This window comes from Triturus cristatus, chromosome 9 (genome assembly GCF_964204655.1).
Source record: "Triturus cristatus chromosome 9, aTriCri1.1, whole genome shotgun sequence".
NCBI classification, from domain to species: domain Eukaryota; kingdom Metazoa; phylum Chordata; class Amphibia; order Caudata; family Salamandridae; genus Triturus; species Triturus cristatus.
The window spans coordinates 807435596-807460230 of NC_140592.1; positions in this window are offsets into that span (position 1 = coordinate 807435596).

Genomic DNA, 24635 nt, shown 5'->3' on the forward strand with positions numbered 1-24635 from the left:
TATTGGTCTACAAACATCTGTGAGCTAGCCAGAAAGACTCTTTTAAACTGATGCTCTCAGTGCGGACATTTATTCTGGCAGCGTTTATAAACGTTACAAAGCCTGCCAAGAGCTGTTCATCTGTATAATGAAGACCTTTTTCAGTGGCTTTCAGCAAGTCTTCGAAACGGTAACTTTAAAATAATTCTTCATTTATAGCTAGCTCAATGCCAGGAAAAGACAGAGAATAAGAGCAGTTTGATTTTGCACGTCCACGCCCCCATGCAAATGAGGGAATGCCCTTTAATGATAGCACTGGCGCTACATGCGTACCAGCACTATCTGTATTACAAAATGGGCCACACAAGCACCTGTGGCCACTTCTATAATACCAAAGTGTCCTCGGGGTGCATAAAGTGGGTGCAAACGCCCATTGCCCTCCCGGGGCGCTTGTGGAATACGGCCCCTGACCCACAATAGGAGCCTGCTATCAAGCTGAACACTTTCTTGTGAACTGAGGAAGCACACATCCTGCATAGGAGATCTATAGTCACCTCTTTTTTCAAAATGTCTTTAAACTGCCTTTACTCCATTCCCATCCATGTCAAGGATGTGCATGAATGGAGATATGTTTGCAACCCATTAAGATTTGATTGTAGTAAATAAAATGTTAATGATGGGCATTTAACACACCTTCCTGCTACTCTGTTCTTCAGAGAAGTGGCAAAGATTTGCTGGACGAAGATTTCTACTTAGGACATGAGATGTATATTGGGATGCTTGGTGCTCAGTTACTGCAAGCTAGTGTCACTCAGTTATGCTCTTTGCTTCGAGATACCAAGAAAGGACTGAGCAAATAGATGTATTTTTAAACTGACTGATCTGGACCTGTTCTGTCTCTACCTGGTCACAGGGGACAAGCTTGCTAAGAAAATAATATGCATATTGTTAGCTATAAGGACTTCAGTGACAGCAAAGTGTACTGCTGTATGGAGAAGCAGTTAAGGTAGTAAGGAAACTTCATGACCTGCAGGATGCCTTCAGTCATTTGCCAGTGCATTTTACACCATGGATGCAGTTTTTTGTAACACAGGTCATGTCTATGGGAGTTTATGTCTATTTGACAGCCAGTGCAAGGAAGGACCTATAGGTAATTATATTTGTCATGCATGTGGACCTTTGTTTATTTGAAAGCGGTGTGGGGGCTGTGCTGCCAGCCATGTGTGAATTTGTGTTCTCTGCAGCGTACACTTTCTAGTGCATTTTCCATCCTGTTGGAAGAACAAGCACAGCTCAATAGGTTTCCTTCAAATGCAATAACCATGGTTGGTACAAGTGATGTTGCCAACTGTCAAGCCTTATTTCAGCACCATACATTAAACTTAATTTTCACAAAGAGGCAGTAGGAATGAAAGTTGACCTTGGTGTTCTTGAGTGTGTATCATGAATGTGTCCTACATCAACGTGCTGGCCCAGAAACAGTTTTCTGAAATGGTTCTATATGCAGCACAGAGCAGTGTTACCCCATCACGTTTCTAAGATGTTCTGTGTACAGCAGAATTTTCAAGCAGACCCTCCAGGATTTCACGTTTTGCAAAAAAAATTGCAAAGTCGGCAGTTTTGTGAAAAGGCCAAGCTTTTTACAAAAGTGTCAATGAAATCTGAAGAATGTGACGGCATGAGACCCCCGTTGAATGCTGTTAAAAAATATGAACATATCATAGCACCATACATTCTAGCCATTTTATACAACTCCACCAGCAAGGGGCAGAGCTAGGGTCAAGCAACACGGTTCCCCCTCCACTTGAGAGACTTGCCAGAATAACAAGGGTGTGTGTGCTGTAGATCCACGGGCAAGGGTGGGGCTAGGATCACACTGCTTCCCAGTCAAAGGCGGTCCAGGAGTACAAAAACTGTGTGCTACGGAGGTGGGACAGCTGAGAGTGGGACCTGGTGCTCCACATTCGAGAAGCTTCCCAGGAATACAAGGTAGGTGTGCTGCCAGTTGGTCCAACAGGGGAAGTGTCCAGGCTCACCCTTGTCCCCATTCCAGTCTCTCCAGAAGAACTCGGAAAGAGCCACTAATTCACCTTATATACTACTCTCCTTTACGAAATGCATAAAATTAATCGACACACATACGTAGGTCACTTTAATTAATCTAAAGACATGGTTCAATAAATATTGTACAAAAGAGTATTATTTATTATACCATCTGATTATGTACTTTAAAAATACACAGTAAGCCAATCTATCAGTGGTAGGATAAGGCTGACCTCAGTTTGCTGTTGGAGTAAAGGGGTCCATAGACAAAACATCCAATTTGTTATTGAGGTGACTTAGCACATTCACGCAGCCGGGCTTTCATTGGCTAGAATAATGACAATGTTTGTCTATTTGGAGTCTTACATAGCACAAATCAGACGCAGTAGGGCGGGCATCAGAGCGAATTACTTACAGGCACATGCATCAAGAAAAGCTTTTGCGAGTCCTTAATTGCGATTATTAAGGAATCGCAATTAAGGACTCTCAAAAGTCTATGCATGTAGTAATCGCTATTAAAATAGCTATTCCAAAACATTTCTTAATTGCGACATTCCTATGGGCCTACAGGCCCACAGGAATGAATGGGAAATTGCGCATGCAATTTCAAGGGTGCAAAGGTATCAAAATGACACCCTGTTGCACCCCTGAAATTGTGATGTGCCCCCATGTTGTGCACACACATGCCCCAAGGGCGTGTGTGTGTAACCTGAAACCTTGAAAAATGTACTTTAGTGCATTTTTCAAGATTTTTGCAAAATACAGACCAGAGTAATTTCTCTGTATTTTGTGGCCCCAAATAGCGAATTTTTTTATTTCTAAGTGCTTCTAGCATTGTATTTAAGGAATCACAAATTGTGATTCCTTAAATGCAATTTAAGAAATCACAAAAAAATTGCGATTTCTTAAATTGCGAGTGCCTAACACTTTAATGCATTGCAAAAGGCCTTTTTGCAGGCACAAATGGACGATTTTTGCGAATCGGACCGTTTGCGCTCGCAAAAACATTTGAAGCATGTGCCCCATAGTTCAGCAAATAGAAAACATTGCAACTGAAATTGAATAGATTAGTAGGGAGGGCATGTCACAAAACAGTAGTGCTCCATGTATAATTTAAACCTGATAACTTGTTTTTAGGTGTTGCTTAAGTGTGATGTGATCATTCATGGCAAACGTTAAGTTACTGGAGAAAATGCAAGGAGCGCTGAGGAATGGGACTCAAATGCATTTTTTTAGTCATGTCTTAATGTTCCATCGCATCTGTAAAGTTCTGTGCTTGATGTTTTTTTTTTAGGCGAGTATATAATCTATTCTGGAACTATGTGCTCCTGAATAACAGCAGTACTGTCTAGTACCCTGATTGCGGGTTCTGCATATGTCACACATGTCTTATATGTTTACAAAGTGCCTCAGTCTCATATCATCTTTCCCTCTGTTTCCGGGCATAAGAAACCTGTCCACAATCTCGTATAGCATTAGCCCTAGCTCATCTCCTATTACAGGGAAATAATTGTGTGCCTGTAGCAGTGATATAATAATATTATCAAGTGCACTGGTTCACAGTGGGGACGGCAGAAATACTGATACTAGTAATATTTTTTTCCATTTCTTGAGCCCTTTGCTTCTGTATGAAACCCCTAAGGATCCACCCAATTCAGCCTGTCGACCATGGAAGGATGAGAGGTACGCCTTTCCTTGCCAAGACGTTTGACTTGCACAAACATATTCCGATTTGACCAGTAATGCCCTACCATCAGCTCTTGCCCATCCCCATCTCATTTCATGCCCGGAGACTAATTTTACACTGTCAAAGATATGTGTAAAAAAGGTGTATGCGAGGCCCTACACCCATTTTTACCAGGGGTGTCCAGCATAGATCCACGGCAACCAGATCTATGCAACATTGTCAAGATATAAAGTTACCTCCACTTACTCTAAGGGGCACTCAGTTACGTCTTCAGTTCTTTTTTTTAAACCAAGCATGGATCTTGCTCTACTGGACACACATTGTACACCCCTCATCTCAAATAACAACCAGCAGTAGTTGTCACCCACAGGACTACACATCTGGGTAAAAGTGGCCAAGTCCAGCCTAAAACCCTGTCTGAAATTTTTCAAACCAGTAACACATGGACTCAGAATTTAGTTGCAGCAGCAAACACTAACAGGTTTTGACATACTTCAAGTTTTCGTCCCCACAAACTGTAAAATCCAGCGCACATATTTCTATTTTACATGAGCGGAACTGGGCAAGAGAAGTGATCAGAACTCCCATCACAGGGCTTAAGGCATGGAAACCGTAACTCATGTTAGAGAGTTAATCCTACAGAGAGCTGTCATTGGAATCATTTCTGCCCCGGGTGGCCCGAGGTATGCCTCATATCTGTAACAGACAAACTGCTGCAGTCTTTAAATATATGTGAGTTTGTAGGGCCCTCGTGGCTTTTCCATCAACGACCTGATTCACGCCAGATGTTTTGGGCATATTCACACAATAAATTTAGGCACAATAAATCCAGACAGTTTATGGGCATAGTGATTATCCTGAAATTCTGATATGAAGTCCACCCTCCTGGGCTTAAGCTGAGCAGGCGTGCTACAGAAACTACAATCAGTCTACAAGCCCAGATTATGTGCTCCTGGATGGGGGTCTTTCTAGATAGGAAGATATCTGTTTACGCAAACTAAATCTTGCATGTATTTGAATTATTGTGTTTGCAACTTTGTGTAATTTGTTTTGTAATACGTTTTTGACACAATTCTTGTATGCGGGAGGGCAGTCGGAGTAGACAGTCACATAAACCACCCAATGTGATCTCACGTGATTTTTGTACCAACGAGAAGTCCTTAATCAATTTGCACACAACCACAGAGGTGTAATTTGTGCGACAGGAATCATGTTCATGAGAAGGACACGTCATGCAAGTCAACACCTGCACACCCCTAGTTCCCTTCACTTCAACTAACTCAACAACCTAGCATGGAAAGAGCTTATAAGAGGGGGGAAATTGCATAATATCCAAATAAAGTGCCACAAAAATGCTGCAAAATACCCCAAACTGTGCCGCAAAATTTCCATATCTGTGCCGCAATTTTTTTTAATCCATGCAGCAATATCCTGGGGGTTCTGTCTAAGTTCATGTATTCATTAAAAGCAATGCAGTTACACCAAAACTAGTGCATGACTCCTTCAGGCCCTGCCATGGCACTGAAGAATGTTCATGATATGGCCCTTGATCTTTTTGCTTCAGAGGATGTGGCTACTATAGGGTTGCTTATCAGACTATAAGGATGCCAACCTAACAAAAAAGGTGTTGGGCGATTGTTTTATGGGAAGGTGTTGATTTTGGAGTCATCTGTATGCACAGTGATCTTTGTTTCCGCAATAAAGATACCCGAGGTTTCAAAGAGCAAAACTCCAGCCTACTTTCAGTGAAGAAGGATAACATCATGTAGGTGAATTATTTCCTGAACCAAGAAACTAATTTTAGTTCAGCTGCGAACCTGCTGACCAGTACACAGCAACATGCAGTGAACTGTGATCTGAAGTCAAATGAGGTGGACAAAAGTTTGAAAATAGGAACAGAAGCAGATCCGGAGGATACAGGGACCTTGTGGATGGTCACAAATGCATATTAAGTGGCTTGCCTTGATCTGAGTTGGTCATAGCAAGAGCACCCATCACAAAAAGTGCTTTGGAGGGGACTGTACTTATACTGTTTGATACCAGAGGACAGCAAAACAGTAAAAGTGTAGCAAAATCAGGATTGTATGAAAAGCAATATTTCCCTTCTTAGTGTTTTATTTTAAGTGCTGCCAGGAAAGGCACGGGATTCAATTAGCACTGTTAGGTGTTGGATGTTATTGATCGCTTCCCCAACCTCTACACCACACAACTCTTTCTTGGACAAGGGTAAGTGTTGGCTTTCATTGACCTAGCCCTTTAAATCCTTTAACATCTATTAGAGCTGTAACTCGTGTGGTGTGTACAGCAGCTCTTCTTAAATAAGAGGTGCAATGCAGAAATGTGCCTGGGGCCTGGTATGTTAGCAGAGCTGTAACTCCACTTCAACAATGAGCTCTGGCATAGTGCTCAAAAGAAGACTTCTTGTCTTAAAAGACTGGACGGGTGGCAATTTTGACCTGGCAATCTAACTGAACTGACCTGCTTTTTGGATAATCCTTGAGATTCTTTCATTGGTTTCCTAGACTGTAATGTCATTTTGGAGATCTATGTTGCAGTGTAACTTAAAAATAAAGAAAAAGACAGACTCCTCTTGGCAAGGTAAAAACAGCGCTTTACTGTTGTGGGAGAGCGACCGTCTCCACACAGGTAAACAGCCAGTCTCAATTTTCTGCTTCACAGGCAGATACTTCTATACATAGTCAGACGATACTTATTACGAAAGATTAAACAATGAAATATGTAGTTACATATTGGTTACAGAAATCTTCCAGTCACTTATGACCCTACATTTTAACCTAATTCTCCCCACATCCTTTATTGCAATTCTAATAAAGCTTAACAAACTAACTATTCTCTACTCCTGTATGCATATGTATTTGTCTTAAATGCATTTGTGCTTAATCATTCTGCTCCTAAGACCTCTTATCAGATTCTGTGTGTTCCTATTGTTTAATCATGTTTCAATCAGAACATGTGCCTGTGTGCTAAGGCCATAAATTCCTTCATGCTTGCCAAACATGGGTCCTTCCTTTAACTACGACCTTGCAGGTCATTCATTCTGTTTTCAAGTGAACTCTTCACCTCTCTCTAATCAGCACGAGATTTTAGGCCTGCACTGCTCTTTCACCACGTATAGCTGTGTGATGCTCTCTACTGGTGTCTGCTCTTGCGCCACTTCTTCATATTTCATTTCTTATATATCACCTGCTTCGGGTTTAGTTACACCCTCTGTTGTGACATACAGAGATTTTATGTGGTGTTGCCAATGGACCACAGCTGATTCCTTTGGCAATAGCACTAGTGTCTATTGGAGGAGGTTCTTCCATGTTGTTTCTCCTCAAAGAGTAAGCTCAAAAGTGAAAGCATCATTGGGAAAGCACATCAAAGCATCTTGCAATCACTGCATTGGTAGACTTTTGCATCCATTTCCTCCTGTTCCAGAACAAAGCAGCTCTTGGTCAGGCTCACCCTGCACATAGCAGAGGGGCGCCATTAGTTGCTCCATGGGCAGGAGCAGGCTGGAGGTGGCCGGTGGGTGTGCTTCACGCCTGCGTGGAGTGACTTTATTGGAGGGCACCATGAATGGGGGGCTTTTAAACAGCTACAAGGCCAGGTATTAGCCTCTTCATTGCTCGACCATGCACCACAAAAAAACTCGCAGACTAGGGAACCTGCTGCAGGCGCCACTTCTGAGAGTGGACACAAGGTGATTCCGGAGGGCAGAGGTGTGTGGTGGAGCTGCAGGTGTTTTTAAGTGCTCACACGGTTTGGCATCAGAGCTTTAATTGTTTCTAGACCTCGTAGCTAAAAGTGGCTACATGCGTTCAAGTTGTTTAAACAGTGGAAGGAATTTAATGATCACACAAAGTGAACACAGTTACTCTCTGGCAAATTACTTTTGGCATTCCGAGGCCAGGTACATTAGCATGCAAAACCCCTCGGGCCAACAGAGGGAGCCAGAGAACCAAAAATGAGGGACAGGCTTCTGAGGATGCATAGGGAGCGTCTTTGTGAGGGTTGTTTATCCGAGTGCATGTCCGTGCGAGTGCGGTCCAAGATTGATCTTATGAAACTGCTCTACTGGCTGCCTGTAGGCAGTTTTTATGCATAACGCTTACTATTCAGTTAAAAGGGGTGTCAAAGTCTGATCAGCAGTAATGAGTGCCCCATCGCGGTGTGAATGGGGTGGTTGTTTCTATACAGCAAGGGCCAAAAAGAAGGGGGTGTTGGAACATGCATGGGGCAGACATTAGGCATGGCTGGGGGCATGTAAGGATAAAGATAGGCCATTATGCTTATGTATCTGCCTACCAAAGCACTGCTCTCTGCTCCCTGTCTGCTCCTAGACCATTGAGCCAATTAGATTCCTCATCTTACCTCAGCTTTTGCCCCACTATCCTCCTTACATTCAAGGGAGTGCAAGCAGCAGGCTGGTTAGGAAACTCCTCCAACAGTCTGTGGGATGAATTTGGGGCATTTTCACTCGACCTAGAACACACATGCAGTAATTGATCAGGGTGTCTGGCTGGGGGATGCACAAGTGTTGGGCAAATGTGCTGTCGTGGTGTGCTAGAGGGTGGATGAAGCAATATACCCTCGGGGTATCGGTGCACAAGCTGGTTTGCACTAACTCTTTTTAATGTTTGACATTTTCTTGTCTTTATTGCATAGCAACCGCTGCGTCTGGTATTGCTTTAGGCCTACAGCCATTTTCCGGACAAGAGCTCTGGGGGCAAGCCAATTGGACTTGAGGGCTCAGAAGAACACCAAGTGACTGCTTCAAAAGTGGGCCTTTTTTCTTCATAAGCTGGGGAAGGGGTAGATGATGCTGAGCATCGGGAGCTCTATGTAATAATTTTCTTGTTTCCTCTCAATGACAGTATCAATCAATCAATCAGTATTTATAGAGCCCGGCTCTCCATCCCAGAGGGTATCTAGGTACTAAGGTCTTGCTGGTCTCAGTCGACAAGCCAGGTCTTGAGTCTCCTTCTGAATTCCACCAGTGAGGGCGATGTTCGCAGGTGGAGGGGTAGGTCGTTACAAGCCTTGGCGGCGAGGTAGGAGTAGGAACAACCTCTACTGTGGCTTCGGCAAATGCTGGGCATGTGTGAGGGCTAGGGAGGCTGCGCACAGGTGTCTGGTGGGTTGGTAGAAGTTCAGGTGGTGGTTGATGTATGCTAGTCCTTGGTCTTCTAGGGCCTTGTGTGTGTGTGCCAGCAACTTAAACTGGCAACTCCTCTGGACGGGGAGCCAGTAGAGGTTCCTGAGGTGGGGTTGATGTGGGTCTGCTTGGGGAGGTTGAGGGTGAATGTGGCCGCTGCATTCTGTGTAGTCGGGAGTCTCCCGAGGAGTTGGGCAGTTGTTCCAGCGTAGAGCGCATTTCCATAGTCTAGCCAGCTGATGGCGAGGGCTTGAGTGACTATCTTTTTGGTGTTGACAGGGATCCAGTATGGCACCTAAGTGAGCATGCATAGCCACGGGTGGCCCTTCAACTCAGGAGGAACTCTGCTCTTTTGATGAGCTGTGGAAAGCGGCCAAAAACCATGGCATCAACTGGGCCCTGAAGATGGTGTCAGAAGGGTTCTGGGAGCCTTCCCAAGCGTCAAAGAAAAGTGCCTGCACACTATAAAGACGCATTCACAACCCAGTACAGTGGAGCTGGGAACCAGTTGCAAGCGGCCGCAGTGCACAGGGTGAGTCAACAAGACAAAGACCACTGCCCCCTCAGGCAGGCAGGGTGCTGCGGGCCTGTCTATAATGCCAATTTGGGGTGGTGGGGCAAAGTACTGTGGCTATATTTCCCACACCACAACCCAACAGCAATGACTGCTCCCTCTCCCACAGAGTAGCCGGTGAGGTCCCCCATCGTAAGTCCCAGTCGGGGATACAATAGTTTCAATACCCTCTCAACTCAAGTAGAGGGACCAGTAGCAGCGTCTTTGGTGTTCGGGTTATTTCCCAGCAGCCCAGATGTGGGCCCAACCTGCGAAGAATATGGCGCAAGCTAGCATGGGTTCAGAGCAGACCTCCTTTAACTGTAGCACAATTCTTGTCCGCACATCCTCACCCATCCTTGCACCTCAATCGGCGATTGCAAGGCTATTGGAGACTAGGGACCAGATACAGAAAGGGGAATTCTGTGACGTATTTGACCTAATTTATGCAGGGATGGTTCCTGGAAAAAGGAATAATAGTAAGGAGGGAGAGCTTGAGCCTAAGAAGAGTTGGGTGGAATGTCCCCTGAAGAACTGGATTCTCCATATATGCGTCAATTCTAACAGAGAAGTCCCCCGCCTTAGCGCCTAAGTTGTTTGGATACATGTCCTTTATCCAGATTGAAGCCTCCAATTTCCAGGGTTCAATTTGGCTACAGTATGACATTACAATTAGGCAGATGAAGTCAATCAGGCTGTACGTTGCCTGGCACCAAATGGAGATAAATATCTGACACTTGTAATTTAGCATGGGATCAGCTCATGGAAAGAACCTGCAGTCCTTTTGGACGGACAGGAGTTCGGGGGACGAGAGAGCAGCCTGCTGGCAATACAAAAAAAAGTGTCTTAGAGGGTTTGCCTGCAAATTCAAACACTTGTGTTCCTTCTGTGGAACCCAGAGGCATCCCGAAATTAAGAGTCTCAGGAAACACTGTAAACCAAAGGAACAGCCTGCCCTAAAAGGACACTAATGCCCACCCCTCCTGGGTCAAAGCCCCATCACCTATATGCTTACACATATTGGCACACCTGCCAGGTAAATATAGACAATCAAGACGCAAATCTGTTTACTATGGTTTTAGGGATGGCTTCTGCATACCATCCAAAGCCTTGCCCTCTTCAGTCCTTCATAGGAATCAGCAGTCAATCGCACAGCAGCCAGAGATAACCAGGAAAAAAATATATAAAGAAGAGCTAGCAGGGAGAGTGGCAGGCCCACTCGATACTCCACCTCTAGAAGGCCTGGTCTGCCTGCCGCTTGGGCTGGTGCCCAAACAAGAGCCATGCATATTTTGCTTAGTTCCCAACTTGTCCTTCCCATCTTCGCAGTCTGTCAATGTTGGCCTCCAGCAAGAACGGTAAACATCCTTTGATGAGGCTATTCATAAGCTGCAGAAACTGGGGCAAGAAGTATTGATATCAAAATCAGACATTGAAGCCGTATTCTGATTACTGACGGTACACCCAGAGGTTACCAACTCCTAGGTTTCACTTGTAAGGAACAATACTATGTGGACCTGTGCATGCCCATGGGCTGAGCGATAGCGTGCTCACATTTTGAGACCTTTACTCAATTTCTGAAAAGGGCGGTGAAGGACCTGGTGGCCTCAGATGACATAGTGGACTAATATGGTGATATCATGTTTCTGGGGCAGCCGGGCTCGCCGGCATTTGGGCGGGCCATTTGAGGCTTTCGCAAGCTGAACAGGCTCTGACAGAGGACAGAACAGAGGGCCAGACAACTACTCTTTCCTTCCTCTATAAAGAGATAGATTTTGTGGCAGGGGTTTTGTATGTTACCTCAGAACACGGTCTCTGGTTTCAGGGTATCCCTCGATGGTGTCTGGCTGCTAACAAAAACTAAAAAAATCACACTTCACCACTTGAATGTCTTAGTGGTTGAATTGCATTTTGCACTCAAGGTAATCCCAACAGGAAGGGTATTCTCCTAAATCATTGCCAGGTCTATGTCTGGCCTTCAAGCAAAACTGGAGGGAGATCCTTAAGAATGTTAATGGTATGTTTATATGGCACCAGCAGGCACAATCCAACACAGACTTGGCCCTCTACATAGACGCAGCAGGGAGTGTGGGTTTTGGGGCTTTTTTTGGCACCAAGGAATGTATTCAACACTGGCCAGCAGAGTGGGTCACATCTGGGCTCACCAGGAACACCACATTCCTTGAGCTATTCCCACATGTGGTAGCACTGCCAATCTGAGGGCCACTCTTGACTAACAGGAGGATAGTATTTTGGTTGGATAGCATGTCCACAGTAGCATCTATCAACAACCAAAGGGCTAATTTCCCATTTGTTTTGAGGCTACTCAGGACCCTAATTTGGAGTTTCCTCACTTCTAATGTGTATTTCACTGCCAAGCATGTCCCTGGGGTGCAGAATACGATAGCTGGCGCCTTGTCCCATTTTTATTTGGCAGCGTTCAGAGCATGATGGCCGAAAGCAGACAAGGAGATAACGGAATTCCCTCAGCACTTGTGGAATCCCGGTGCCCCTTTGCCACAGACTTGATTGCTGCCTCACTTGCCTCAAGGACTAAGTGTGCATATGAGGCGGCATGGAGAACATATGATTCTACTTTTGATATGGGCAATAGAGCCAAAGTTTTTAGCGCTGAGGCAGAATAACAATTCTTAAAATAGAGGTGCCTGGGCAAATCTGCGGCGTTGGTCAGAAGGCAGCTTTCAGTAATCACTTTTGTTGCAGGCTTGAGGGGCGTAAGGGACCCAACAAAGGATGTTTTTTTGGGTTCGGAGAGCAATAAAGGGATAGAAGCACCTGGCATGAAACCCTGCTCTTTACCCTGGCCTACTCCCTCACATTCTTTGGGGATCTCAGATTATCAGAACTGGCTGCTGCATCCAATTCTGATCAATCCGCGGGTGTTTCCACCTCGATTTGATCCTGACAGGGAACTTCCTCCAAATTAGAATAAAGAGGTTCAAAACAGATCCGATAGGTAAAGGAGTGTGGGTACATGCCTATGGCGTCCTACTCATGCACTTTCAATTTAAGGAGGTATGTAAGCATGCCTTAGCCTTCCTGGAAGAAGAAACTGTATACTTCACCCCCCACTCCTTCCGACTTGGGGCCGTAACTACAGCAGCAGCATTAGGTTTGACTGCCAAGGCCCTTAAGGGGGTGGACAGATCGAAATTTGTGTGCTTTTGGCATTAGGTCAGATGGCATCTGGTGTGAGGGCTCCCATCCAGGCACAATTTCTCCCCGTGTGGTCAGCTATGAGATGGGCTCTGATAAGTTTTTTTCCATTTCTCCTTGCAGCCTCCTATCAAATCCTGGTGAACGTTTGCTGGTGCGGTCATTCCTTCATCAATAGACCGGGCAAGAACTTTCGTGGATCCAGCTCGGAGAACATGCAGTTGGCCGCAGGAGTGAAGCACCACTGGGTGGACATCGGAGGGGCTCAGATTGGAGAAATTGTTTGGAGACCTACCAGTGGCGCTTTATTGTGGAGTCATCGATCCGCCAAATATTCTGGTCATCCATTCAGAAGGTAACAGCATGGTCCCCCTAGGATGATGGGAACCTTTTCCAAGGTGAGAAGGAGGTACTCGAGAGCCACTGTATTGTAGTCTGAGGTCATACCTCAAGCTATATGGCCAGACGTGGCACTGGCCAGAACACTGAACAAATCAGTGAGAAATATCAACTACTCAGTACAATAAATACTGACAGGCTAATTCATTAGCACTATTTGGCATAACATACCGCTCTGTAGGGCGAAGTTGTTCCACCTGGATGGGGTGCACATATCTCACAGGGGCAACAAGGTCTTCATTCAAACAATCTTAGGGGCTATAACGGAGGTAATTCAGCAGGCTATTTGGGGGGCGAGCTCACCAGTGACTCATCGCCCTGTTGTGGAATATTTAAGTAGAAGAGAATGGGGTTAACCAAAAAATTGGACTGGATTGAGGATTTTGTTCCCTTGTAAAGAGATAACACTTCATGGCATTTGTAATGCATCCATGGCTAACCTTGTGTGCTATTTGAAGGGTGGTCCCGTTCCATACCACAAATCCAATGACTGAATCTGGATTTGTTTCTACATTTCAAACTGTCCTATGACTTATTCTGTTTTTTGTACACTCTTTGTTTTCAATCGTTTCAAGGTTTCAGGTTACACACACACGCCCTTGGGGCATGTGTGTGCACAACATGGGTGCACATCACAATTTTCAGGGGTGCAACAGGGTGTCATTTTGATACCTTTGCACCCTTGAAATTGCATGCGCAATTTCCCATTCATTCCTGTGGGCCTGTAGGCCCATAGGAATGTCGCAATTAAGGAATGTTTTGGAATCGCTATTTTAATAGCGATTACTACATGCATAGGCTTTTGAGAGTCCTTAATTGCGATTCCTTAATAATCGCAATTAAGGACTCGCAAAAGCTTTTCTTTATGCATGTGCCTGTAAGTAATTCGCTCTGATGCCCGCCCTACTGCGTCTGATTCGTGCTATGTAAGGCTCCAAATAAATAAACATTGTCATTATTCTAGCCAATGAAAGACCGGCTGCGTGAAAGTGCTAAGTCACCTCAATAACAAATTGGATGTTTTGTCTATGGACCCCTTTACTCCAACAGCAAACTGAGGTCAGCCTTATCCTACCACTGATAGATTGGCTTACTGTGTATTTTTAAAGTACATAATCAGATGGTATAATAAATAATACTGTTTTGTACAATATTTATTGAACCATGTCTTTAGATTAATTAAAGTGACCTACATATGTGTGTCGATTAATTTGATGCATTTTGTAAAGGAGAGTAGTATATAAGGTGCATTAGTGGCTCTTGCCGAGTTCTTCTGGAGAGACTGGAATGGGGACGAGGGTGAGCTTGGACACTTCCCCTGTTGGACCAACTGGCAGCACACCTACCTTGTATTCCTGGGAAGCTTCTTGAATGTGGAGCACCAGGTCCCACTCTCAGCTGTCCTACCTCCGTAGCACACAGTTTATGTACTCCTGGACCGACCTTTGACTGGGAAGCAGTGTGAACCTAGCCCCACCCTTGCCTGTGGATCTACCGCACACACACCCTTGTTATTCTGGCAAGTCTCTCAAGTGGAGGGGGAACCGTGTTGCTTTACCCTAGCTCTGCCCCTTGCTGGTGGAGTTGTATAAAATGGCTAGAATGTGTGGTGCTATGACATGTTCATATTTTTTAACAGCATTCAACGGGGGTCTCATGCCGTCACATTCATCAGATTTCGCTGACACTTTTGTAAAAAGCGTGGCCTTTTCACAAAACTGCCAACTTTGCAATTTTTTTGCAAAACGTGAAATCCTGGAGGGTCTGCTTGCAAATTCTGCTGTACACAGAACATCTTAGAAACGTGATGAGGTAACACTGCTCTGTGCTGCATATAGAACCATTTCAGAAAACTGTTTTTGGGCCAGCACGTTGATGTAGGACACATTCATGATACACACTCAAGACCACCAAGGTCAACTTTCATTCCTACTGCCTCTTTTGTGAAAATGAAGTTTAATGTATGGTGCTGAAATAAGGCTTGACAGTTGCCAACATCACTTGTACCAACCATGGTTATTGCATTTGAAGGAAACCTATTGAGCTGTGCTTGTTCTTCCAACAGGATGGAAAATTCACTAGAAAGTGTACGCTGCAGAGAACACAAAGTCACACATGGCTGGCAGCACAGCCCCCAAACTGCTTTCAAATAAACAAAGGTCCACATGCATGACAAATATAATTACCTATAGGTCCTTCCTTGCACTGGCTGTCAAATAGACATAAACTCCCATAGACATGACCTAACTGTGTTACAAAAAACTGCATCCATGGTGTAAAATGCACTGGCAAATGACTGAAGGCATCCTGCAGGTCATGACGTTTCCTTACTACCTTAACTGCTTCTCCATACAGCAGTACACTTTGCTGTCACTGAAGTCCTTATAGCTAACAGTATGCATATTATTTTCTTAGCAAGCGTGTCCCCTGTGACCAGGTAGAGACAGAACAGGTCCAGATCAGTCAGTTTAAAAATACATCTATTTGCTCAGTCCTTTCTTGGTATCTCGAAGCAAAGAGCATAACTGAGTGACACTAGCTTGCAGTAACTGAGCACTAAGCATCCCAATATACATCTCATGTCCTAAGTAGACATCTTCATTCAGCGAATTTTTGCCACTTCTCTGAAGAACAGAGTAGCAGGAAGGTGTGTTAAAGGTCCAGCATTACCATTTTATTTACTACAATCAAATCTTAATGGGTTGAAAACATATCTCCATTCATGCACATCCTTGACATGGGATGAGAATGGAGTAAAGGCATTTTAAAGACGTTTTGAAAAAAGAGGTGACTATAGATCTTCTATGCAGGATGTGTGCTTCCTCAGTTCACAAGAAAGTGTTCAGCTTGATAGCAGGCTCCTATTGTGGGTCAGGGGCCGTATTCCACAAGCGCCCCGGGAGGGCAATGGGCATTTTTCAAGGTTTTTGCAAAATACAGACCAGAGTAATTTCTCTGTATTTTGCGGCCCCAAATAGCGAATTTGCTTCTAGCATTGTATTTAAGGAATCACAAATTGTGATTCCTTAAATGCAATTTAAGAAATCACAAAAAATTGCGATTTCTTAAATTGCGAGTGCCTAACACTTTAATGCATTGCAAAAGGCCTCACAAATGGACGATTTTTGCGAATCGCACAGTTTGCGCTCGCAAAAACATTTGAAGCATTTGCCCCATAGTTCAGCAAATAGAAAACATTGCAACTGAAATTGAATAGATTAGTAGGGAGGGCGTGTCACAAAACAGTAGTGCTCCAGGTATAATTGAAACCTGATAACTTGTTTTTAGGTGTTGCTTAAGTGTGATGTGATCATTCATGGGAAACGTTAAGTTACTGGAGAAAATGCAATAAGCGCTGAGGAATGGGACTCAAATGCATTTTTTTAGTCATGTCTCAATGTTCCATCGCATCTGTAAAGTTCTGTGCTTGATGTTTTTTTAAGGCGAGTATATAATCTATTCTGGAACTATGTGCTCCTGAATAACAGCAGTACTGTCTAGTACCCTGATTGCGGGTTCTGCATATGTCAACACATGTCTTATATGTTTACAAAGTGCCTCAGTCTCATATCGTCTTTCCCACTGTTTTTGGGCATAAGAAACCTGTCCACAATCTCGTATAGCATTAGCCCTAGCTCATCTCCTATTACAGGGAAATAATTTTGTGCATGTAGCAGTGATATAGTGATATTATCAAGTGCACTGGTTCACAGTGGGGACGGCAGAAATACTGATACTAGTAATATTTTTTCCAGTTCTTGAGCCCTTTGCTTCTGTATGAAACCCCTGAGGATCCACCCAATTCAACCTGTCGACCATAGAAGGATGAGAGGTACGCCTTTCCTTGCCAAGACGTTTGACTTGCACAAACATATTCCGATTTGACCAGTAATGCCCTACCACCAGCTCTTACCCATCCCCATCTCATTTCATGCCCGGAGACTAATTTTACATTGTCAAAGATATGTGTAAAAAAGGTGTATGCGAGGTCTTACATCCATTTTTACCAGGGGTGTCCAGCATAGATCCACGGCAACCAGATCTATGCAACATTGTCAAGATATAAAGTTACCTCCACTGACTCTAAGGGGCACTCAGTTACGTCTTCAGTTCTTTTTTTTAAACCAAGCATGGATCTTACTCTACTGGACACACATTGTACACCCCTCATCTCAAATAACAACCAGCAGTAGTTGTCATCCACAGAACTACACATCTGGGTAAAAGTGGCCAAGTCCAGCCTAAAACCCTGTCTGAAATTTTTCAAACCAGTAACACATGGACTCAGAATTTAGTTACAGCAGCAAACACTAACATGTTTTGACGGACTTCAAGTTTTCGTCCCCACAAACTAAAATCCAGCGCACATATTTCTATTTTACATGAGCGGAACTGGGCAAGAGAAGTGATCAAAACTCCCATCACAGGGCTTAAGGCATGGAATCCGTAACTCATGTTAGAGAGTTAATCCTACAGAGAGCTGTCATTGGAATCATTTCTGCCCCGGGTGGCCCGAGGTATGCCTCATATCTGTAACAGACAAACTGCTGCAGTCTTTAAATATATGTGAGTTTGTAGGGCCCTCGTGGCTTTTCCATCAACGACCTGATTCACGCCAGATGTTTTGGGTATATTCACACAATAAATTTAGGCACAATAAATCCAGACAGTTTATGGGCATAGTGATTATCCTGAAATTCTGATATGAAGTCCACCCTCCTGGGCTTAAGCTGAGCAGGCGTGCTACAGAAACTACAATCAGTCTACAAGCCCAGATTATGTCCTCCTGGATGGGGGGTCTTTCTAGATAGGAAGATATCTGTTTACGCAAACTAAATCTTGCATGTATTTGAATTATTGTGTTTGCAACTTTATGTAATTTGTTTTGTCCTACGTTTTTGACATAATTCTTGTATGCGGGAGGGCAGTCGGAGTAGAAAGTCACATAAACCACCCAATGTGATCTCACGTGATTTTTGTACCAACGAGAAGTCCTTAATCAATTTGCACACAACCACAGAGGTGTAATTTGTGCGACAGGAATCATGTTCATGAGAAGGACACGTCATGCAAGTCAACACCTGCACACCCCTAGTTCCCTTCACTTCAACTAACTCAACAACCTAGCATGGAAAGAGCTTATAAGAGGGGGGAAATTGCATAATATCAAAATAAAGTGCCACAAAAATGCTGCAAAATACCCCAAACTGTGCCGCAAAATTTCCATATCTGTGCCGCAATTTTTTTTAATCCATGCAGCAATATCCTGGGGGTTCTGTCTAAGTTCATGTATTCATTAAAAGCAATGCAGTTTCACCAAAACTAGTGCATGACTCCTTCAGGCCCTGCCATGGCACTGAAGAATGTTCATGATATGGCCCTTGATCTTTTTGCTTCAGAGGATATGGCTACTATAGGGTTGCTTATCAGACTATCAGGATGCCAACCTAACAAAAAAGGTGTTGGGTGCATTGTTTTATGGGAAGGTGTTGATTTTGGAGGCATCTGTACGCACAGTGATCTTTGTTTCCGCAATAAAGATACCCGAGGTTTCAGAGAGCAAAACTCCAGCCTACTCTCAGTGAAGAAGGATAACATCATGTAGGTGAATTATTTCCTGAACCAAGAAACTAATTCTAGTTCAGCTGCGAACCTGCTGGCCAGTACACTGCAACATGCAGTGAACTGTAATCTGAAGTCAAATGAGGTGGACAAAAGTTTGAAAACGGGATCAGAAGCAGATCCTGAGGATACAGGGACCTTGTGGATGGTCACAAATGCATATTAAGTGGCGTACCTTGATCTGAGTTGGTCATAGCAAGAGCACCCATCACAAAAAGTGCTTTGGAGGGGGCTGTACTTATACTGTTTGATACCAGAGGACAGCAAAACAGTAAAAGTGTAGCAAAATCAGGATTGTATGAAAAGCAATATTTCCCTTCTTAGTGTTTTATTTTAAGTGCTGCCAGGAAAGGCATGGGATTCAATTAGCACTGTTAGGTGTTGGATGTTATTGATCGCTTCCCCAACCTCTACACCACACAACTCTTTCTTGGACAAGGGTAAGTGTTGGCTTTCATTGACCTAGCCCTTTAAATCCTTTAACATCTATTAGAGCTGTAACTCGTGTGGTGTGTACAGCAGCTCTTCTTAAATAAGAGGTGCAATGCAGAAATGTGCCTGGGGCCTGGTATGTTAGCAGAGCTGTAACTCCACTTCAACAATGAGCTCTGGCATAGTGCTCAAAAGAAGACTTCTTGTCTTAAAAGACTGGACGGGTGGCAATTTTGACCTGGCAATCTAACTGACCTGCTTTTTGGATAATCCTTGAGATTCTTTCATTGGTTTCCTAGACTGTAATGTCATTTTGGAGATCAATGTTGCAGTGTAACTTTAAAAAAAAAAAAAAGACAACTCCTCTTGGCAAGGTAAAAACAGCGCTTTACTGTTGTGGCAGGGAGAGCGACCGTCTCCACACAGGTAAACAGCCAGTCTCAATTTGCTGCTTCACAGGCAGATACTTCTATACATAGTCAGACGATACTTATTACGAAAGATTAAACAATGAAATATGTAGTTACATATTGGTTACAGAAATCTTCAAGTCACCTGTGACCCTACATTTTAACCTAATTCTCCCCACATCCTTTATTGCAATTCTAATAAAGCTTAACAAACTAACTATTCTCTACTCTTGCATGCATGTGTATTTGTCTTAAATGCATTTGTGCTTAATCATTCTGCTCCTAAGATCTCTTATCAGATTCTGTGTGTTCCTATTGTTTAATCATGTTTCAATCAGAACATGTGCCTATGTGCTAAGGCCATAAATTCCTTCATGCTTGCCAAACATGGGCCATTCCTTTAACTACGACCTTGCAGGTCATTCATTCTGTTTTCAAGTGAACTCTTCACCTCTCTCTAATCAGCACGAGATTTTAGGCCTGCACTGCTCTTTCACCACGTATAGCTGTGTGATGCTCTCTACTGGTGTCTGCTCTTGCGCCACTTCTTCATATTTCATTTCTTATATATCACCTGCTTCGGGTTTAGTTACACCCTCTGTTGTGACATACAGAGATTTTATGTGGTGTTGCCAATGGACCACAGTTGATTCCTTTGGCAATAGCACCAGTGTCTATTGGAGGAGGTTCTTCCATGTTGTTTCTCCTCAAAGAGTAAGCTCAAAAGTGAAAGCATCATTGGGAAAGCACATCAAAGCATCTTGCAATCACTGCATTGGTAGACTTTTGCATCCATTTCCTCCTGTTCCAGAACAAAGCAGCTCTTGGTCAGGCTCACCCTGCACATAGCAGAGGGGCGCCATTAGTTGCTCCATGGGCAGGAGCAAGCTGGAGGTGGCTGGTGGGTGTGCTTCACGCCTGCGTGGAGTGACTTTATTGGAGGGCACCATGAATGGGGGGCTTTTAAACAGCTACAAGGCCAGGTATTAGCCTCTTCATTGCTCGACCATGCACCACAAAAAAACTCACAGTCTAGGGAACCTGCAGCAGGAGCCACTTCTCAGAGTGGACACAAGGTGATTCCGGAGGGCAGAGGTGTGTGGTGGAGCTGCAGGTGTTTTTAAGTGCTCACACGGTTTGGCATCAGAGCTTTAATTGTTTCTAGACCTCGTAGCTACAAAGTGGCTACATGCGTTCAAGTTGTTTAATCAGTGGAAGGCATTTAATGATCACACAAAGTGAACACAGTTACTCTCTGGCAAATTACTTTTGGCATTCCGAGGCCAGGTACATTAGCATGCAAAACCCCTCGGGCCAACAGAGGGAGCCGGGGAACCAAAAATGAAGGACAGGCTTCTGAGGATGCATAGGGAGCGTCTTTGTGAGGGTTGTTTATCCGAGTGTATGTCCGTGCGAGTGCGGTCCAAGATTGATCTTACGAAACTGCTCTACTGGCTGCCTGTAGGCAGTTTTTATGCATAACGCTTACTATTCAGTTAAAAGGGGTGTCAAAGTCTGATCAGCAGTAATGAGTGCCCCATCGCGGTGTGAATGGGGTGGTTGTTTCTATACAGCAAGGGCCAAAAAGAAGGGGATGTTGGAACATGCATGGGGCAGATATTAGGCATGGCTGGGGGCATGTAAGGATAAAGATAGGCCATTATGCTTATGTATCTGCCTACCAAAGCACTGCTCTCTGCTCCCTGTCTGCTCCTAGACCATTGAGCCAATTAGATTCCTTATCTTACCTCAGCTTTTGCCCCACTGTCCTCCTTACATTCAAGGGAGTGCAAGCAGCAGGCTGGTTAGGAAACTCCTCCATCAGTCTGTGGGATGAATTTGGGGCATTTTCACTCGACCTAGAACACACATGCAGTAATTGATCAGGGTGTCTGGCTGGGGAATGCAAAAGTGGTGGGCAAATGTGCTGTCGTGGTGTGCTAGAGGGCGGATGAAGCAATATACCCTCGGGGTATCGGTGCACAAGCTGGTTTGCACTAACTCTTTTTAATGTTTGACATTTTCTTGTCTTTATTGCATAGCAACCGCTGCGTCTGGTATTGCTTTAGGCCTACAGCCATTTTCCGGACAAGAGCTCTGGGGGCAAGCCAACTGGACTGGAGGGCTCAGAAGAACACCAAGTGACTGCTTCAAAAGTGGGCCTTTTTTCTTCATAAGCTGGGGAAGGGGTAGATGATGCTGAGCATCGGGAGCTCTATGTAATAATTTTCTTGTTTCCTCTCAATGACAGTATCAATCAATCAATCAGTATTTATAGAGCCCGGCTCTCCATCCCAGAGGGTATCTAGGTGCTAAGGTCTTGCTGGTCTCAGTCGACAAGCCAGATCTTGAGTCTCCTTCTGAATTCCACCAGTGAGGGCGATGTTCGCAGGTGGAGGGGTAGGTCGTTACAAGCCTTGGCGGCGAGGTAGGAGAAGGAACAACCTCTACTGTGGCTTCGGCAAATGCTGGGCATGTGTGAGGGCTAGGGAGGCAGCACACAGGTGTCTGGGGGGTTGGTAGAAGTTCAGGTGGTGGTTGATGTATGCTAGTCCTTGGTCGTCTAGGGCCTAGTGTGTGTGTGTGTGCCAGCAACTTAAACTGGCAACTCCTCTGGACGGGGAGCCAGTAGAGGTTCCTGAGGTGGGGGTGATGTGGGTCTGCTTGGGGAGGTTGAGGGTGAATGTGGCCGCTGCATTCTGTGTAGTCTGGAGTCTCCTGAGGAGTTGGGCAGTTGTTCCAGCGTAGAGCGCATTTCCATAGTCTAGCCAGCTGATGGCGAGGGCTTGAGTGACTGTCTTTTTGGTGTTGACAGGGATCCAGTATGGTACCTAAGTGAGCATGCATAGCCACGGGTGGCCCTTCAACTCAGGAGGAACTCTGCTCTTTTGGTGAGCTGTGGAAAGCGGCCAAAAACCATGGCATCAACTGGGCCCGGAAGATGGTGTCAGAAGGGTTCTGGGAGCCTTCCCAAGCGTCAAAGAAAAGTGCCTGCACACTATAAAGACACATTCACAACCCGGTACAGTGGAGCTGGGAACCAGTTGCAAGCGGCTGAAGTGCACAGGCTGAGTCAACAAGACAAAGACCCCTGCCCCCTCAGGCAGGCAGGGTGCTGTGGGCCTGTCTATAATGCCAATTTGGGGTGGTGGGGCAAAGTACTGTGGCTATATTTCCCACACCACAACCCAACAGCAATGACTGCTCCCTCTTCCACAGAGTAGCCGGTGAGGTCCCCCATCGCAAGACTCAGTCCCAGTCGGGGATGCAATAGTTTAAATCCCCTACCAACTCAAGTATAGGGACCAGTAGCAGCGTCTTTGGTGTTCGGATTATTTCCCAGCAGCCCAGATGTGGGCCCAACCTGCAAAGAATATGGCGCAAGCTAGCATGGGTTCAGAGCAGACCTCCTTTAACTGTAGCACAATTCTTGTCCGCACATCCTCACCCATCCTTGCACCTCAATCGGCGATTGCAAGGCTATTGGAGACTAGGGACAGATACAGAAAGGGGAATTCTGTGACGTATTTGACCTAATTTATGCAGGGATAGTTCCTGGAAAAAGGAATAATAGTAAGGAGGGAGAGCTTAAGCCTAAGAAGGGTTGGGTGGAATGTCCCCTGAAGAACTGGATTCTCCATATATGCGTCAATTCTAACAGAGAAGTCCCCCGCCTGAGCGCCTAAGTTGTTTGGATACATGTCCTTTATCCAGATTGAAGCCTCCAATTTCCAGGGTTCAATTTGGCTACAGTATGACATTATAATTAGGCAGATGAAGTCAATCAGGCTGTAGGTTGCCTGGCACCAAAGGGAGATAAATATCTGACACTTGTAATTTAGCATGGGATCAGCTCATGGAAAGAACCTGCAGTCCTTTTGGACGGACAGGAGTTCGGAGGACGAGAGAGCAGCCTGCTGGCAATACAAAAAAGAGTGTCTTAGAGGGATTGCCTGCAAATTCAAACACTTGTGTTCCTTCTGTGGAACCCAGAGGCATCCCGAAATTAAGAGTCTCAGGAAACACTGTAAACCAAAGGAACAGCCTGCCCTAAAAGGACACTAATGCCCACCCCTCCTGGGTCAAAGCCCCATCACCTATATGCTTACACATATTCGCACACCTGCAAGGTAAATATAGACAATCAAGACGCAAATCTGTTTACTATGGTTTTAGGGATGGCTTCTGCATACCATCCAAAGCCTTGCCCTCTCCAGTCCTTCATAGGAATCAGCAGTCAATCGCACAGCAGCCAGAGATAACCAGGAAAAAAATATATAAAGAAGAGCTAGCAGGGAGAGTGGCAGGCCCACTCGATACTCCACCTCTTGAAGGCCTGGTCTGCCTGCCGCTTCGGCCCAAACAAGAGCCATGCATATTTTGCTTAGTTCCCAACTGGTCCTTCCCATCTTGGCAGTCTGTCAATGTTGGCCTCCAGCAAGAACGGTAAACATCCTTTGATGAGGCTATTCATAAGCTGCAGAAACTGGGGCAAGAAGTATTGATATCAAAATCAGACATTGAAGCCGTATTCTGATTACTGACGGTACACCCAGAGGTTACCAACTCCTATGTTTCACTTGCAAGGAACAATACTATGTGGACCTGTGCATGCCCATGGGCTGAGCGATAGCGTGCTCACATTTTGAGACCTTTATTCAATTTCTGAAAAGGGCAGTGAAGGACCTGGTGGCCTCAGATGACATAGTGGACTAATATGGTGATATCATGTTTATGGGGCCGCCGGGCTTGCCGGCAATTGGTCGGGCCATTTGAGGCTTTCGCAAGCTGAAACAGGCTCTGACAGAGGACAGAACAGAGGCCCAGACAACTACTCTTTCCTTCCTCTATACAGAGATAGATTTTGTGGCAGGGGTTTTGTATGTTACCTCAGAACACGGTCTCTGGTGTCTGGCTGCTAAAAAATCTCAAGGTAATCCCAACATGAAGGGTATTCTCCTAAAACATTGCCAGGTCTATGTCTGGCCTTCAAGCCAAACATCACCATACACATCTATCTCTGGAGGTCAGGGAGGATATGACTATCTGGAGGGAGATCCTTAAGAATGTTAATGGTATGTTTATATGGCACCAGCAGGCACAATCCAACACAGACTTGGCCCTCTACATAGACGCAGCAGGGAGCGTGGGTTTTGGGGCTTTTTTTGGCAC